Raw genomic sequence first — 18,341 nt, 5'->3', positions numbered from 1 at the left:
GTTTTATTTCTCAATTTCTGTTCTTTTCTTTCATTATATTATGATGTCTTACTAAAAGTACAAGATGATATTAATAATAATAATAATAATAATAATAATAATAATAATAATCACATGGCGTAAAACAGCATCTGAAACTCATGACTTTAAGACCTACGAAGTAAAGAAAACCAAAGTTTTTTTTTGAATCACCTTATTTGTGCTAAAACTTTACTTTCTCTTCTGTCATTGTTTTACTTTTGGCTCTTTTTTTAACAGAAGAAATTGAAACAAATTGTGTTTTTGACAGGCTGCTGATTTTAAAGTGCTAAAGATCTATTTTATTATTATTTTAACTGGCTTTCTGTGCGTGTGTATTTTCAACATTAGTGACTCTCTTCAGATTTGCAACCTTTTTTCTGTCAGAGTAATTTCCAGGTCAAAAGCCCTCCGACCCTACAGTGCATGCATACAGACACATGCAATGTGCAGAGAGACGCAACACTACAAAACCCCAGGAAGACAAAAAGAGAAGTCTGTGTGGACTCAATGTGGTTTAATGCTAAAAAAGCAAACCCGCCAAAACATGTGGTCACGGATCGCACTAACGCACTTTGGTGCAAATCATCTCGGCACATCAGCAGCAGCTTCCAGAGCGACAGGACAGATCAGAACCTTAAACTTTAAAAGAACAAAACAAACAAACAAAGTGGTTTTACTTTTGCTTCAGGATCTTCAAAACCCCCAGAATTCAGTCAGAACTCAGCTATGAGTTCAATCGTCTGTTTTAACACATTGTCACAATGAGTCACAGGTCCCCATAAATAATTAGAGTTAATACGATGCCACTTAAACTTGACACCTTTTGATGTCAGTCAGCTCTTCACAGCCTTTCCAGCCTCCTCAGGAGAGAAAGGCTCCCCTCCTCAGAGAGAGGAGGGGAGAAAGAGGAACGCAAAGCAGAGAGTGCAGCCGCTTTGTGATCGGCTGATTCTCCCCCGTGACACAGCAGGTAAGTGTTTAACTCTGATTAATGTGATGGTGGGACCTCACCTTTGTGCAGCACTGCTGATTTCAGTGTTGTGACTGTGAACACACAGCCAGGGAGGAGGCGACTCCGGCTCCATGGAATCCCTGTTAACCCAACTCGAGGTGTGGACCATCATGTTCTCCATCCTGGTTTTTGCGCTCTTCACACTCGCTGGGATGATCAGCGAGGACTGTCCGCAAACTGAAGGTGAGGCTGCAGGGAAACACACACGTGTTGAGTATCTGTGTGTGTTTTTTTCCCCAACCTCCCCAAAATATCCAGACTCTGGCAGATTTAGATTTAATCTAAATTCAACCAAGAATTTAGTTGTTTTATATATATATATATATATATATATATATATATATATATATATATATATAGGAAGTGAAATAAGCAAGTTTCAAAAACCAAAGCAATGTACAGCAGCAATATTGAAAAGAAAACATTTTAAAATGTGTCATAATTTCCATTTTGTTTAAATAAAAAAACAGATGGGGAAACAATTTATATGGAAACATGTTCCTTGGCGTCAAAGCAGCCAAACCCTTCTCATAACGGCTCACTGTGTTTCCACAGGAATTTATTTTATTTATCTTTGGTGAGGACTTTCCAGGTCATCTTACATGACATTTAAATTACTTGTAGAAATATGAAACACATCGGTAAAACAAAAAGGTAGCTTTAAATCTAAAACATCCGAGGGTATGAATATTAACTGTAACTTAAAGTTACAGTGTAATAATAATCAATTTTGTAGAAAACTAAAATGCTGGAAAAAAATCCAACATAGTAGGCGAAATCAGCAAATCATGAATAATTTAGTTGGATTTTTAATAAAAGAAGGGAAGGAAACGCCTGAAACTTCAAAATGAATTTTGTTTTTTATGGATATATTTTGTTCTTAAAATTTATTCATCGTCAGGCATAAATAAATTGCCAGAAGTTCATATAAACTAGCCTGAACAGTACTTAACAAAAAATAAGTTATGTACAATTAAAACATTGTCTGCATGTTTTAATTTGCCTGTTGCTTTTCTGCTGGCACATCAAATTTTCTCAACTGTGGGGGAAAAAAAAATATTTCTACTCTAGTAAGTAAAAGTGGAAATGTTGGGGCAGGAATATTGAGAAAAACAATCTAGTTTGTGTTGTTAAAAAGTGAATATATGTGTTGCTGTACAACATTTGGTTTGGTTTGGCTATAAATTACTAATAGTTGCTGCAGGCCATTCAGGGAATCTATGATGGGTCTGTTTCAAGTGGTTCATCTTTTTTTTCTTTCAGTCAGCAGCAAACATAGATGACATGTTCATGGTTTGACATTGCAGCTTAAGCTACGTGCAGCATTAAAATGCTGATGCATTTTATTGTTTTCTGATATGATAGTTTGAAAAGTTGAAGATTTGCTGGAAATTTTTTTTTTTTTTGCCTAATCTCAGAAATGTTCAAGAAAAGATAAGAACATTTCTAGGTTTGAAAAGTCTAGAAAAACCTCAAGAACTTTGAAATTGGTCTCAATATTTTTTTAGAAAAAACTTGGAAATTTCTGAGTTTGAAAAGTAGACAATTTCCTAGAAAAAAAAAATCAAGTTTGAAATTAAAAAAAAAAAATCTAGAAAAAACATGGACATTTTTGAGTACTTTTAAAATAGAATTTTCCAAGTTTTTTTTTCTATAAAATTGTTGATGTTTTTGGTAGAAATTTCTTTCTGCCGTTGTCTACAATGGCATAATATGCCGTCGCAGTGAAAAGTTTAGAAAACATTACAGTCACAACGCTCCGTCTCAATGCTGCGGCTGTACAAAATACAACTGAGCTGAACACACCTGGAAAGCTCAACACACCTGCTGGCGCCGATGCCCAATAAATGTGCATTTATTCACATTTATTGCAGTGAATAGATGCAAATTTATTGCATCTATTCACTGCAATAAATGTTTCATTGCAGTGAAGGCAATAAAACATTTATTTTCTACCCGTGTCTTGTTTAAAGGTGCAGCATGAAATAAACGACAGGAAACAATTACAGCATTAATTGTTTGACTGCACTCACAAACAATAGAACTGTGAATATGAATATTTCCTTACATTATTTGAAACCAAGATCCACAATAACATTTAGTCAAGCTATTGTTAAAAGGGTATAATTTCATTTGTATGTTCAAATTCTTAAATTTACTGTGACATAAAATATGGTTTTACTTTTTTTTATTTTTTTATTTACATTTTTTTAAGGAGAGCAAACAACATCAAAAAGGCAATTTTTTTCTTATTTTTGCAGAAACTACTGAGAGAACCCAGAGCCAGGAGATGTTGGTGTGACTCAGCTGCTAATGCTCAGCTTGTGAGAAAAGCTCAGTTTGTTCCTGGTGTGTGGCCATGAATCCTTATCAGTTCATAAAAGCAGGCCTGCAGGCCGACCTCTGAACGAATGTGTGTGTGTGTGTGTGTGTGTGTGTGTGTGTGTGTGTGTGTGTGTGTGTGTGTGTGTGTGTGTGTGTGTGCGTGCGCATGTGCTTTGTTTGCAGTCCCAGTGTAACCTGCTTCCAGGATGAGGCACAAAGGAGTGGCCAAATTGTTCAACTAAAAGAAGCAAGAAAGAGACATCTGCTCCAACAAAGTTGCTCACGACAGCATCGCCTGGCCGCTCGTCCTGTAGGATGTCCAGAGACAGCACCGGGAGATTCCTCTGTGAACTTTGAACCTGGAGAACAGCCCGTGTGTCTCTCCCATCGGTAAGTCCAAGAACAACAAACTAACAATTCTTATTTATTTGTGAGAAATGTGGATATATCCTCGGCTTACGGAGGTTATAAAACAAACTCATGTCTGAAACAAAAAGGTGTGCTGGTCGGACCTGTTTGCTGCCAAATTGTTGTGGAGGTGTGACTTGTTCACGTTGGATATTCAAGAGCTGAACCTGTTTGCAAACAGGCTTTAACCTGATTATACCTAACAGTTTGAATGAGTTCAGGGATCAAATATTTATGCAACAGGTACAGTTCATGTTCCCTCCTTTTGCTTGAAGTTGACTTTGGCTTTTTATTAAATGTTTAAAGCGTGTCACTTGGTCAACATCAAAAGCCCTGTTCACTACAGACTGAGAAGCCGAGGCGTTGAACTGAAAGTTTAGGCTGCCGAGAAGTTCTGACCTTGAAATGTGTCACTTAGTGGAGTAAAGTCTGCTAAAAGTTGACACAAAATGTGTTTTCCTTTTATTAAAGCAGATTATTCCCTCAGTTCTGGCTCGACTCTTACACCACACTATTATTCAGTTTCTGAACTTTGTCTAACTTTACTACAATGAGGTAATGAGATGTAAATACGCTGCTGAAATGTTTATGGATAAAGGTTTTAATCAGCAAGAGAGGTTTTAAAATCTTGCTTTTCAACCCAGTAATGACTATTTAGTCATTAAGTCAAGCACTGTTTATTGTGAACAGTGTTCACAATACACAGCGTTTCTGAAATTAGACCTTGAGGAACTACAGAGAATTCTTTCTGTAGTTCCTCTGGTGGAGGCCCTCTGGTGGAGAAAAGTGAGTAGTGAAGTTTGAAAAAGCACCATGTCATGCACAGTAATTGCCAAATGTTTAAAAAAAACTTCATTTTTTCATAGTTCATATTGTTTGTACAAATTAATGTGAAAAGCGTCTTTGTAAAAATGTTTTTAAAATATCTTCTTTATTACAAAATGTAATTTTCAAGTCAAGTTTTTTAGTATAGAAAATTACCTTTGGCAGTTCAAAGGTCATTACATGATTAAAAACATAAAGATTAACTGCAGCAATCACCTCATTTCAGCTTCTATCATATCATAAGCACAGCTGGAGCTCTATTTATATATATATGATTTAAAGGGGCATTCTGTAAAATCGACTTTTTCGAGCATTCCATCATGTTTTATTATTCCCACATTAAAAACATACCTGGAGTGTTGCCCTGGTTCTTCAGATTAGCCAGCAGCAATTAGCAAATACCTGGTGGAACTGCACATCAGCTGAGCTCATTGCAGGAGCTTCATCTCAGTACAAAGCTGTTAAAAACATTGTTAAATGGTTAATAGAGGATCCATGTTGTGATGACTTCCTGAAAGCGGAGTTTCAGAAAGAGCAGGAGTTTTTAAAGAGACCGAGGCCCAAGCCACAGACATTCATTTATGAATTCAATTTTCTTTTAACAGTTGTTATATAAAATAGCACCATGTGTCAGGTGAATACATAATACCGACCCCTTAAAAGCAGTAAAGTCTTCCTGGTTCTCTAAGCGACACACAGACATTCTGTGAATATTATTATTATTAATTCTGTATCTTATTGTGAGCTTTGATTCAGTTTCACCTCATGCTTTGTTTAGGCAGCTGTGTAGATGGAAGTGCCATTCTCTGGCTTTGAGCTCACCTTCATCATCTTAGCCTTCGTCATCTTCTCCCTGTTCAGTCTGGCTTCGGTCTGCATCCAGAAAGAGGAAGGCCCAACGGGTAAGCATAGATAAAAACCGCCACAACATATGTAAACCTATCTAATGCGAGTTATGACTACCCTCTTTCAGAAGATGCTGCATACGAAAACAAGAAGTTAAAACAACTAGTAAAGAAGAAGCAGAGAGAAATCACCAAACAGGCTGGACAGAAGGCTTAAAGCTGGGATCAGCTGGAGCTGAACTGGGACTGGAGATCAACTTCCTGCTTCTCTGTGTTTTATGTAGAAGTTAGCAATTTGTCTTTGCCCAATGAACTATAAAGTCCCCTCACTAAAGGGGCAGTGTTATATAAAATAGACTTTTTTGAGATTTACATCATGTTATTTTCTAATCAAAAACATACCTGGAGTGTTGCCTTGATTCGCTCATGGATGTTTAAGAAATCCTTTAATCTCCCGTGGCAACCATTGAGCTGGGCAAAACGTCTGTGTGGACCAAGCAATGCCTCATGGAAGTTGCAGTTTCCAAGTTTCTGCCTCACCCACTCAGCTCCTTCAGACTAGTGGCCCAATGGACAATACAAGGTTAAAGGAACATAAATGACAGCAACACAGAAGAACAGTTATTTATGGAGCCTAATTAAAGTGAACAACCAATAAAGAGAGCAGGTGGGAAAAAACGGAAATGTATTAATTTTGAGAAGGCAAAAATATACCCAAAATTATATGTAGTTCAATTTATCAGCAATGGAGGGAATAGCCGTTCAAAGCATTTGTTAAAGAAAATTCAAAACTTTAAAATAAATCTTCAGAGTACTTACTACGCAATTAAGAAAATAAAAAAATAATAAATTTTCCAAGCAGCTGTTATGTAATTCAAAAATTATAAATGTTTGACAGTTTCGTACAGTCTCAGATTTCAATTCAAAAAGTCTGTTCATGACTTTGTTTCAGAATTATTTGTGGTTTTATTTGTTTTCAACGTTCCTGGTGGTTCCCTGTACTTTTCAAAGTTCAGATGTGTTTTCCCAGGACAAAAGGGAATAAAGAAGAACAGCGTGGTAGTGGTTCAGTTAGGTTCGGTTCAATTTTCATTTGAAGGTAGATTAAAAAAATATTTATCACAAAATGAGATCAAAAATAAAAACTGAAACCCAAAATCAATTAGGCAACATACCAGAATAGAATAGCACATCTTTTCAAATTAATAAGTGTGCACAATGTCAAGGTCCAGTGTAAATATAATGGTTAAATTGATCCATTATTATTGAAATCTGAAAACAAACCTTTTCACAACGGAGTTCCGCGGTCGTGATAGCAGCGCCGCAAGAAAATATTTTAAACAGCTAAATTTAATAAATAAATTAATTAATAAATTAATAAATTAATTAATCATCAGGTAATTAATTACATAAATGGGAAAGATACAAAGCTAACCGCTTAGTTAAATGTAAAGTTATATGTAGCAATGGATATGAAGAGTAATCAATGGAATGCCAAATCCAGCAGCCACAGCAGAAGCCAGACGCCTAACATGCAGACAGCATCTTGTCAGATGACTAAATGTTCTTCCAACAAGCAGTGACAGCCAATCCGAGAAGACATTTCATGTGGCATTTGGTGGTTTCTTTTTTTATGTATTTCAGTAATGTGGATTACATACGCATATGTGCAAAAGGGTTATGTTTATACAGGAGCAATGACTTCCTGCAGGCAGTTTCTTCTTCTTCTTGTTCTTCCTTTTTTTCCTTCTTCTTGAGATTCATTTGCGGTTTGTCAAAAGACTCCTTACTGCCACCAACCGGTAAGGAGTGTAGACGAAGGAGGAGTTTCAGAAGAGCAGGAGTTTCTTAAAGAGACAAGGGCCCAATTTTCGGGCAATAAATTAAGTCAATTTTTGTTAAAGTCATATTTGATGTAACATTTTTATAACAACTGAAGTTAACATAGTCACTTGATTGTGTTATAAAATGACACCAAGTGCTTGAAAAAAAAATTGATATTTGAGCATTCTGTTACCAACATTCAGTCACAAAAACAGGTAAATCTATAAATACTGCCAAACATAAAAATTTTGATCTCAACAAAGTGATTATCAAGATGAGAATAATGATCTACTTGGAGATGATAAAAACTAAAATCTTTTAGTGTTTGCTGGATCTTCTCGGATTTGTTTTTATGCACGGCTTTCAGGTACTTCATATATGCTGAAGACTGTTAATGAATCCTGACCAATCTTAATTTTTGATCAAGTTTCCTACTTTTTGCCACATACTGAACTATAGGCTGTCCTGCAAGCTCCAGAAATCTTTAAATCGTCAGAAAACCTGGAGAACTCGAGACAACGGTTACAAAAAAAGTATCTTGTTCCTTAGATGTGAAGCATAAAAATGTAAAAGTAAGTTTCTGGAACAGCTTTGATCTGATACATTCAACACATATTAGCTCATCAAAAATTTCAAAAGTTCTGACTGATTTCGTCGTTCTTCACCAATTCTTGTTTTTCTGACGTTTTTTGACTAACTCCAGAACAACAAAACCTTTTGTTCGTTAGGCTTATGTTTCTATTGTTCATAAACTGCTGGCTCCTCTGATCAGGACTGTGGGTGGTTGGTAGATGAGATAAAGGTTTTATTGGGTGGAAGGTGAACATGTCGATGTGAACAGCTAACGAGATCCAGAAATGGACTTACTACATTCAGAGAAGTTAAACGCCTAAACTAAATAAGTGAGTCCGTGTGGGCTGGTGTTTGGACGTTGCTCCCTGTCAAGTTTGCCCTTTGACCTGTGAGCTTTCTGTCACTCCAGCCGTCTAGATGAGAGGCTCTGCCACAGAGACGGACGTAATCAGATGAAAGGTCATCCTGTTGTTTAGAAACTGCAGGGAGAAGAATGTCTGCTTCAGTCCAAACTAACTAATGGTCCAACTGGTTTCTGCGTATTGCGAGCTCGCCGCGTTCCTTGCGTATGAAGGTTCATTGCACTGGGCAATTAGAGATAAAGGGTTTTAAGAGTAATTAAGCTGCGGCTGACTGCAGAGCCTAATTAACACTGATGACCTTGTGGCATGACAACAGGAGCTACTATCACTCTAACGAAGCCCAACGAGCGGACCCACCAGATCACAATCAACACTTGCACGCGTGGATGGAAGGACGACTCCAGAAGCATTCAGACATCATGGCGTAGTCTCACACAGTGACTACACCAGCAGAGCCACTGGTCTGGGCCGTTTGGTCATTCTCTGTTTAAATAAAATGCTTCTGTAATGACAGCAACCAAGAAGAAATATTCTAATGAGTAACTTGTGAACCTGTGTCATCTCTATGAAGCAAGCATCCTGTTAAATAACGGAGTTTTAAAAGGGTCAGTGTTATATAAAATAGACTTTTTTGAGGATTTCATCATGTTATAATGGTATTCCATCATCAGAAACGTACCTGGAGTGTTGCTTTGATCTTTTCATCCGTGTTTGAGAAATCCTTTAATCTCCCATGGCAACCTTTGAGCTGCGCAAAATGTCTGGGTGGACCTAGCCCCGAATTCGAGAACAAAGTTCCACAGAGCTGCTGCAGTTTTCCAAGCTTTTTACTCCACGCTCAGCTCCTTTAGACTAGCCATTAGTAATTAGCAAACACCTGCTGGAACTATGTATAATGAGCTCATCATGGGAGCTACTTCTTGTTAAGTTGTTAAAGGTTAATACAGGAGAGATGCTGTGTTGAGTTCCTGAAGGCAGAATTTCAGAAAGAGTAGGAGATTTTAAAGAGACAGAAGCCCAATTTCCAGGCATTAGATTATCAAGTTAGATTTCTTTTACGTCATATTTGACATATTGAGCATTTTTATAACAACTGGAGGTAACATAGTAACTCATTTATGCTAGAAAATGCCACTATGTGCCAGGAAAACAAACGATACTGTCACTTTAAAGTCTGCGGATGATGTGACAAAGTGTAAAAAAAAAATTAAAGAGGTGTAAATATTATTTTGCAAATACATTAATAAATGCATTTTGATGTTTGTTGGAGTTGCTGTTCTTCGTAACCTGTTTCATCAGAGAAGAAACTTCTTATCAGAGGATCCTGGTCAGGACGATGGCAGAGGAAGCATGAAGTGAAGTTTCAATGCAGTTGTAAAGATCACAGCTTCTACGGAGGCCATGACTGCTGTAACGTTCAAACCAAACGGAGCTGCTGCACACCAAACTCCTTCCTGTGTTAGATCCTCTTTTAAGTGCTGCTAAGACCGCTAAAGAAGAAGAAGAAGAAGGAGAAGAAAATGAGGAAATTCAAACATTTCAGACAGATCAAATCTGAGAGCTAGAAAGCATATTTGAGTTATTTTTGAGCAATGTCTTTTAGATTTGCTTCTCAATAACCAACTGTCGATGTTCCACATAAGAACTTTTTTGTTTAGCTATCTGTGCTGATCTGTGTTAGAAATAAGGAAATGGATGCAGGTCATCAAACTGCTGTACTGATCAATCTTAGACTGGTCAAAGTTCCTCAAACTTTGACCAGTCTAAGTTTGAGGAACTTTGACCAGATTGAAAACTATAATAGGGCTGAAACGATTCCTCGAATGATTCGAGTACCTCGATTACTAAAATTCCTCGAGGAAAATTTACCTGCCTCGAAGCTTCGTTAATTTATGTTTTATTAGTTAGCGCACCGTGTTCCGGCCGGGACTTCATTTGCGTTGCGCGAAGCTCTCACTTCCGCCTCTGAGTTGTTGACAAAAGCTAAGTCTCAGCGGCATAAAGTCCAATCTTCAAGATTGGCCCGTGGGGATTTTATTGATTGATGATAATGCCCGACTTTTTATCGTTTTTGGGGAACCAATAAGCATCCTTAAAATGACTGGGGAATGCCTGGAGTACGGCAGCATTTCTCCTCCGGGGCTGCTGGTTGAAAGCGAACGGCGGGAAGAGCGCTGAGGTGAGCGGATAGCCTGAGCAGGGCGGGCGGCTGAGTAGCTGATGCTTACCGTGTAAATGTAGCTTTACCGACGAACCGCACAATAAATTTCATATCCCGGTCTGAAGAAACGGGTGGCGGAGCGCATCGTACATGGCTGGTAGATGAGTTTCTGAGTGTGACCAGTGAAGGTGTCGTAAATGTCCCGTATTGCTTCCCCCCGTGTTCGTCCCCCGGTCTAACGGTTCGTCAGTCCGCTGGTCTATTTCCTCCCCTCCACCCCATGTTCGTTCATTCGCCCTCTCCTCCCACTCCAGGCGGCATTTCCCGTATTTTCAAACCCAAAGCGTGACAGGTTAGGTGGCAAGGTGAGTTTAATTAATCTATTAAACTCACTGAAGATGAATACATAAACTAAAAGCTGGATTGTAGACATTTTTATAAGCATATTTGTGAGCCTGCCTCTTTGTTATTAAATTCAATATAATTTCAGATTTTTCTATAACTTTTCTTCTGTTTAAATTAGAAAGTGAGCTATTATTGTTACAGGTTAGTTTTCTAAACTACAAAAATCAACTGTTAGGGATGCTCAAATATGAAAAATTGGACTGATATTGATATCTGATAGTAACACCGGTATTATGCCAGATTTACCAATATTTCATTTTATATATTTTTTTTATCCGATTACTCGATTAATCGTAAGAATAATCGATAGATTACTCGATTACTAAAATATTCGTTTACAACAGCCCTAAACTATAACATTTTTACAACACTTCAACAGAGTTTTCTGATTTCTTTTTAAAAGATTCTGTAGAATAATAATCAGGAGTCAGTATCTTACCTGCAAAAGAATGTCTTTCTGAACAACCTGTGGTTAAATAAACATAAACAAAGTTCTGATTAGAGAATCAAGCTAGTGGTAATGTGTATCCCATAAAACATGGAAATATCAACAGTTTTTTATTCATCTTCCAATTCTTTAATGCTGAAATTTAAATTTTATGGGGGTGTAGAGTTGATTCTTTCAACTTTGAACTTTTTAATTACATTTTCATAGACAGACATTTTTTTGCACTTAGGGTGTTTAGGAAGCAATTTTCTTCTGCTATCTTTTAGAATTTGTCTTTATGTGTTTCTGTTATTTAATTTCAGGCTCTCGCCGTTTAACTGAGATCATTTCTGGTCAGGTCTGAATATTTCCCTATCTAGGTTCATCAAAGGTCTAGAAAATAACCTTTGTGACCCAACAGCTACATCCCAGGGCCTTCAGGTTCCTCTGCAGAAATGATGGTAGTCGTACCAAACTCCCGGCAGAGTTTAAGAAGGTTACCCTCCCTCTCGTGGGGTGTTTGGCTAATCCTCGTAAAGACGTATAATCCCCAGGAAGAGCAAATATTACAACCTGCTTTAATCGCTCACACAGAAAACCTGGTGGGGGAATTCGATACGATTGTCTCGTTTTTGTTTTGAAGCGCAGACTGGCAGGAGCTAGCTGAGCGGGAGTTGGTGAAGAGGAGCTCTGGCAGAGGGGCAGCGAATACCGGGTGGCTCTGAATGACAACTGAGGCCCAAATTAGCATATTCAGGTTGGGGGGAAAATAAAAGTTCTTTAAAAGACAATGGCAACTGATATGCAAAGAGAGCTGGCCAAAGAAACAAGCTACATACCTCGGCTGAGTGTTTGCAGCAGGATGAGTGTGTGTGTGTGTATACATAGGTGTTTGTCTGACCCAAACCAAGACGCTCCAAGACGCATTTTTGCAAACATCATCAAGCCATAAAAGGGGACACTATGAAGAGGACAGCAGTCTTTAGAAGCAGGAAGAACTATTTGAAGAAAGAACAGTCTGTGTTTCGAGGTCCAGGAGAGTCGACGGTCCACTCACTTGTTCAAAGTTTCTCTCTGTTATGAGCCATGTGGTCCATTAGTGTCCTGCTGCTTTTCTAATCCTCATTCACATGTAATGGCCAACATTTCATCTTAATGTGTTAATTCATTAGCTGGCTGCTGAATGGGGAGTCTGAGTCCACAGAGACACTGTAATGAGTCCCACACCGACAGCAGAATTAAAGCTGACAGAAACGGGTTAGAATGCAGCAACCCATAGCAATGCTTTGTTTGGGACTTATTCTAAAAACTATCACAACGCAAATGCTCTTAAAGGGCTGATTGTGCTATTAAAATATCAATGAATTCTTAAAATGAAACAATATTATTGACCATCTTTTTTCAGTCCCTCCAGGACTTGGTGTTTGTGGTGCTAATTTGGAAATAATTGCAATACTTGCGCTTATTCATGACAGTAAATGCGACTTTTTATTACTTGCTATAGCGTGGACTGTATTCTGACATCAATCAAGGCTGAAGCAGCTGTATAGTACAAGTAAGAAAGTTTCTGACAATTTTTGAGAAAAATCTGCAATAAGCTCCCAATTGTTAAGATGTGAGGAGATTTGTTGATTTTTGGATGAATTTCCACAATAATTATCAAGGATTAAGGGACTGATTGATATAATTTGGCAGTAAGCAGATACAAATGGCATTGATTTGATTGATAACAATTCACCATTACATAAAATCTCTATCCACTGTCATCACCAGCTGTGCTAACTACCTTAACTATTCACAACAGGCTATACTAGTTGCAGCGTAGCAGAAAGCAAGGGAGGGAGAATGAGCAGCACCACATGAGACAGTGACTGACAGGGCTAAGACCCACCTCCTGGCTGTGATTGGTTGTTTCTAGTTGGTGTAGGAGAGGGCTGAGGAGCTCAACATTTTAACCAATTATCTGTTTCATACCAAGCTGTCACGATATAGTGACAGTTTCGACAAATATGTTTATATATATTTTAAAATATATATATATAAACAGCTTTATGGAATCATATTTTTTGGAAATGGCAGAAATTTGGAGCGACTATCCCAAAATAACAGATTTTTGACTTGTATTTTGTATGTATTCATATTTTTATATATATATACTGTAATTTATCATGCTGCCATTGAGAAGTACCAAAGTCCTTATTGCAAGACTGACAACAAAGATGATTCTGATTCAGTGTCCAGCCAGCAGACGGAGACATCAGATGGCATCCCAGACAGACAGACAGTAAGTCTTCGTCGGATAATTGGCTTGTGCAAAAGATCTCTGAATTTCACTCAGTCAGGCTCCTAAACGCTGGATGAAAAAGGCCAACAGCCCCCTCCGACTGCCCCCCCCCCTCCTCCTCCCGGACCCGGTCAAAGAGCAACACCCAACCCCAGATGTGGTTCCTCATTAATGGGGGGGCAGGGGACAACTGCAGGGATCTGGTTCACGAAGGACCTGCTACTCTCAGCTCCAGCCTCTCAAATGGCGGCGGTGATAAATCCTCTGCCTGCCTCTTCCGCTCTCCTTGAACAAATCAATCAGTCAAGATGCAAAAGGCAGCAGCAGCCTGTGTGGACCGAGGGAACCGGGGGGGGGGGCTTCCTGGCACTGGAATTACTCTCTACATGTGGGGTCAATATGTGCAGCGCCTGAGAGTGTGTGCTGGAGAGGGAGTGTGCGAGTCAAAAGCAGAGAGAGAGAGAGGAGGGGGTCTGGGGAGAGGGGTGTTGTCAGGGTGTACCCCTCCCTCTGAAGGGCTGGATAAAACAGAAGGGGGGGAGATGTTACCTTGGTCACTTTGAGACAACCTCACACTGGCTGGACCCACAGATCCTACTGGGAGCTGCTGACAAGTTCTAGGAGAACGGGCTCGTGGTTGATGGCTTCTCTCTGTTTTCTGGGCTAGAAACAAGTTGAGGGAGGGCAAGAAGACAGAGCATCATCAATCCATCCAGTATCAGAACCAGAACCAGAGGAAGTTTCCAAACTTTTGGAAAATTTTCAAAGCAGCAGCTCAGCCATGAAGGTTTTCAACTTGCTGTACTTGTTGGTGCTGCTCACAGCATTAGTAGCTCCCATGATTTCAGTCAGACCAGGTAAGACTCTACACACTGACCTCACCTAACCCACACCTCACCCTTAAACCTAACCCTAAACTACCCAGCTCTCTGTAATATTCACTCAATCATTTTGCTAAACCCTCAAAAGCAAACAGCTTGGTTTACATTAAGTTTTAAGATGTCAAATTTGAGAATGATGTAAATGTCAAAACTCCTTTGAGAAAACAAATCATTAATACTTCCCCCAATGAATAAAATTTGTGCCTTTAGCTAAACATTTCTAAACAAAAGCTAAACAAAATGTTGAAACCGGACATCATTAGCTGATAACCACAGCAACTGAAATAGCAGTTTCAAGCTTATAGACACTTAACAGTGAAAAATACCTAGCTAGTACCGAGCTTAATTTAATAATAATAATAATAATAATAATAATAATAACACAGTTTATGAACAAATAATTAATAAAACATACCGACAGACGTTTAATTTTTTGAAAAAAAAATTTTCTTGTTAGCGCGAGGCTAAAGTTAGCATGGACTTGGCTGTTCAATAACGGGCTAAGTGCTTCTTTCGGCGCTGTTAAATTAGTTTACATTCTGTTCCACACCAGGTCAGTCTGCTCTGTAACCTGTTTTTCTGAACCCACAAAAAATAAAATATGAATTTATGAATTCATTTGTTTCTGCTGTAAATTTCAAGATCACCAGCTGTGGTTGGGCAGGTTAGGGGGTGAGGCGGAGGTCGGGGTTCATGTGATGATGATGGAGGATGGAGTTGGCCGCCGGCGAATAGCACAGGAGCCACGAGGGCGACCTGGTCTGCCCCCCTCCGGCGCTGCGGCGGGCTTTTGTTAATCACGGTGTTAAAGCGCCATGCAGATTCTGCAGCAGGGCCAGGTGTGGAGGCCGGGCTTCAGGCGCTTCTTCTGGAAGGAGGCAGCTGCTGCTGCTGGTGGTGGTAGTGGTGGTGGAGGGGGTCATAAAGTCATCCAGCAGTGGACCTCCTTCTTCCTGGGCTCGGCCTCCAGCAGCCTCTGAAACACGGGACCAGAGGGGATTTATTGGGGACGTTCAGAAATAATCACGTGTCAGGTCTCTTTCTCTCCCGCTCTGCCCAGCTGCTCCTAAATGACTCCACGCAGTAAAACACTTGCAAGTGTTCACGAGGGATCAAGTTTATGGCGTAGTTACATTTATAACCTGACCACAGGAAATAGATAAGTATCCCTGGACATGTTTAAAGAAATTGTTTCATTAATTCGGCTGTGTTGATGCAGAGAGCATACAAAATTTTTAAGTTTAGGGCATTTTTGTCGCCCTATAGCATTTTAGTTTCATTTAAAACCATTAAATTTTATTTGTTTAAATTAAAGTAATTTTATTTTTCATGAAAAATCTTGCGTTTTCTTAAAAATCCCTTCCAGACAGTGGGGTAATGTTTGACATACAGGTTAAGCAATGATCATTTTGATTATTTAAAAAAAATGTTAAAGATTAAAATGATGTCATTAGCCAAAAATGTTCCTGCAAGTTATGTAAAAACAAACTTTGCAAGAATAATTACAATTTAAACTCATACATTTTCAACTAAGTTGTTGGAGTAAAGTAATAGGTGAAAACAATTATTTACAAGTATATTTGCACAACATAAATAAATAAATAAATAATCAGTATTGCTGCCAATTCTTGACATAAACATGCTCAGAAAATAATCAGACTTATATTTAGGATGGGGGGGGGGAACTACTTTGTTTGCTAAAACTGACTTTAAGGGAGTAAAAATGGCAAGGACAGAAGTTCAAAATGGCGTTCATTTAACCCTGTTAAGAGACGGGGTCCATTGGGCCTCACAAGCTTTTTATCCTGTGCGCAGTCAGGTGGGGTTGAACTTACCCAGCATGTGCATTTGCAAGTTTTTTTTTTTAATTTGTATGTATTGTTTTGAGAACTGACAGTCTGATGGAACACACCATCAGACTGCTTTGCTAATGGGAAGCATGGGGAACACGTTTCTATAAATGTGCTACGTACAGAATAGCATATGGTGCTATTTATAGAAATGTTATATTTCTAAAATAAAATTTCAGAGATGAGCTGAGTGTCATGCTAAGACTGCAGGAGGGTTAAAATAAAATGGTATCTATAATATTTATAATGAATTTTAAAAGGACTTTCCTTTGTGTTCAAAAAACTGGGGTGTAAAAAATCATGGAACCCAACTGAACGGCCTCCAGATTATTTGTCTGAACAGCCATAACTAGCAGCTAACAGGCCTAGCTTGTCCATGTCTCGTGTGTTGGTGTTTTTTAAATACAATCTTGTCTTTTTCAGACTTCCTGAACCTGAAGAGAAAATACCACAGACACCACTGTCCACACAGGCGCTGCATGCCTCTCCACTCCAGAGTCCCGTTCCCCTGAGGTGAACCGTGTTTCTGTCAACACTGCGAAAACACGACATCTTATCGAGTCATTTTGGTCGAGTTTATAGTGCAAATATCGTAAGACAAAACTGACTCACAAGTAGCTTTTCAGCAATAAATATGAGCTTATTTTAAGTTGGTATTTTCTTAATATTGATGAAGAAAATATATGTTCCCTTGTCAGATTCAGTTATGTTGTAAGTGAAATAATCTTCCAAAGAAACAAATGCTTTTTCATTAATATAAAGACTGAAAACAAGCTCCTATAGCTTGCTGAAAATTTACTTGCGAGTCAGTTTTGTCTTATTTTAAAGGTGCTAAGAGAGTTGAACTGGAAACTAGACTAAAAGTACTTGGTAAGAGTTTGTGTTTTTGCAGTGAAGCTGCATGATGGATGGAACAAAGCGGGGTTACAGGCCAGGCAGTTAGCAGGGTGGCTGTGATCAGCAGCAGTGGGTTCACGCAGAACAAGGGAGCGTGGAGGAAAAGGTTGAGGCATAAATCCAGCTAATGATGAAGAGGAATGCTTTAATGCCAGAGAGGCGATTCCTGCTCATTTACTCTGAAGTTGTCTCAGCAGGACATTAAGAAAAGTGTTTTTTTTTTTTCCATCCCAGGCAGAGGAAACTCTTCAGAGGAGTGAGGATGGATGTGATCCTGGGCGGCGTGGATGGATCAGTCAGGACAGACGGACGCAGGAAGTGGAGGAGAGAAATCCATGAAACGCCACTCAGAGACGACCACGACGCCACGCCAAAGGGAGAACTTCAAAGTCAGCCTCTCCTCGAGACTTAAGATGAAAAACTGTTCATTCAGGACAGAGTTTAAACCATAAAAGCTGACAGCGGCGCAGCGTGGCGTTCACAGATGTGACTTCAGAGACTTGGAGCTCCATCCTGGAGTCACATTTCATAACCAGGAGAGAGAAGATTTATCATGAAGAATGTTCAGCGTTTAGCAGAAACACTGCTGACCAAAGAGACTGAACAATCTGGTTATAATGTATGTATCCATGTATGAACTTCTGCTGCTGACTGAGAAACTTTTTCACCTTTTTAATAAAAAAAAGTGCAGTTGTATTATTTTTACTTCTCCCATTCTTCCTTCAAAACAAAAAAATATCAGAAACTCAGTCAGGTTAGATGGTGAACATCTGGGACGATAAATTTTCTAAGTATCTCTGCAGGTTCTCAATTGGAATCAAGTTTGAACTTTGACTAGGCCATTTCAAGACAGTTATAAGGTCCATAAGTGAAATAATGGACCTTATGACTGTTATGAATGTCCGTACATACGGCTCCATTCCATTTCTGGCTGTGAGTTTATGTCTGTGACAGAGGCGAACTTCTGTCACTGCTGAAGACGAGTGACCCCACAACATGATGCTGCCACCACCACCTGTCTTCCTCCATTACAGCTGGATTTGTGGAGTGCATGATTTATAGTTGACCTATGGACATATTGTCCCACCTGAGATCTGTTAAAATTTGGCTGAATCAGTTGGATTAATCGCCATGAATCGATTTTTGAAATAATCAGCAACTGGAGGAAACAGTTGCTGAAAGAATATATTCAGAGCAGTAATTAAGCCAAAAGTGTAAAAAAAAAAAAAAAAACTCCCCCC

The 18,341-nt window shown here is 38.9% G+C and overlaps 1 long non-coding RNA gene across 2 annotated transcripts; it reads left to right on the top strand.

The window, feature by feature from the left end:
• The first annotated feature begins 600 nt into the window (after positions 1-600).
• LOC106926683 (uncharacterized) lies at positions 601-6,114 on the top strand. 2 transcript variants are annotated; one of them, XR_001420117.2, is made up of 6 exons: positions 601-991; positions 1,080-1,216; positions 3,295-3,382; positions 3,542-3,748; positions 5,370-5,493; positions 5,565-6,114. It is a non-coding gene; the product is annotated as an uncharacterized LOC106926683 (long non-coding RNA). The 2 variants fall into 2 exon arrangements; XR_015764273.1 differs by having other exon boundaries at positions 602-991; positions 3,295-3,357.
• Positions 6,115-18,341: the final 12,227 nt, after the last annotated feature.

This window comes from Poecilia mexicana, unplaced genomic scaffold, assembly GCF_051168715.1.
Source record: "Poecilia mexicana isolate PSO_F unplaced genomic scaffold, ASM5116871v1 scaffold_2, whole genome shotgun sequence".
Taxonomy (NCBI): domain Eukaryota; kingdom Metazoa; phylum Chordata; class Actinopteri; order Cyprinodontiformes; family Poeciliidae; genus Poecilia; species Poecilia mexicana.
This window is presented reverse-complemented; position numbering and strand designations above follow the sequence as displayed.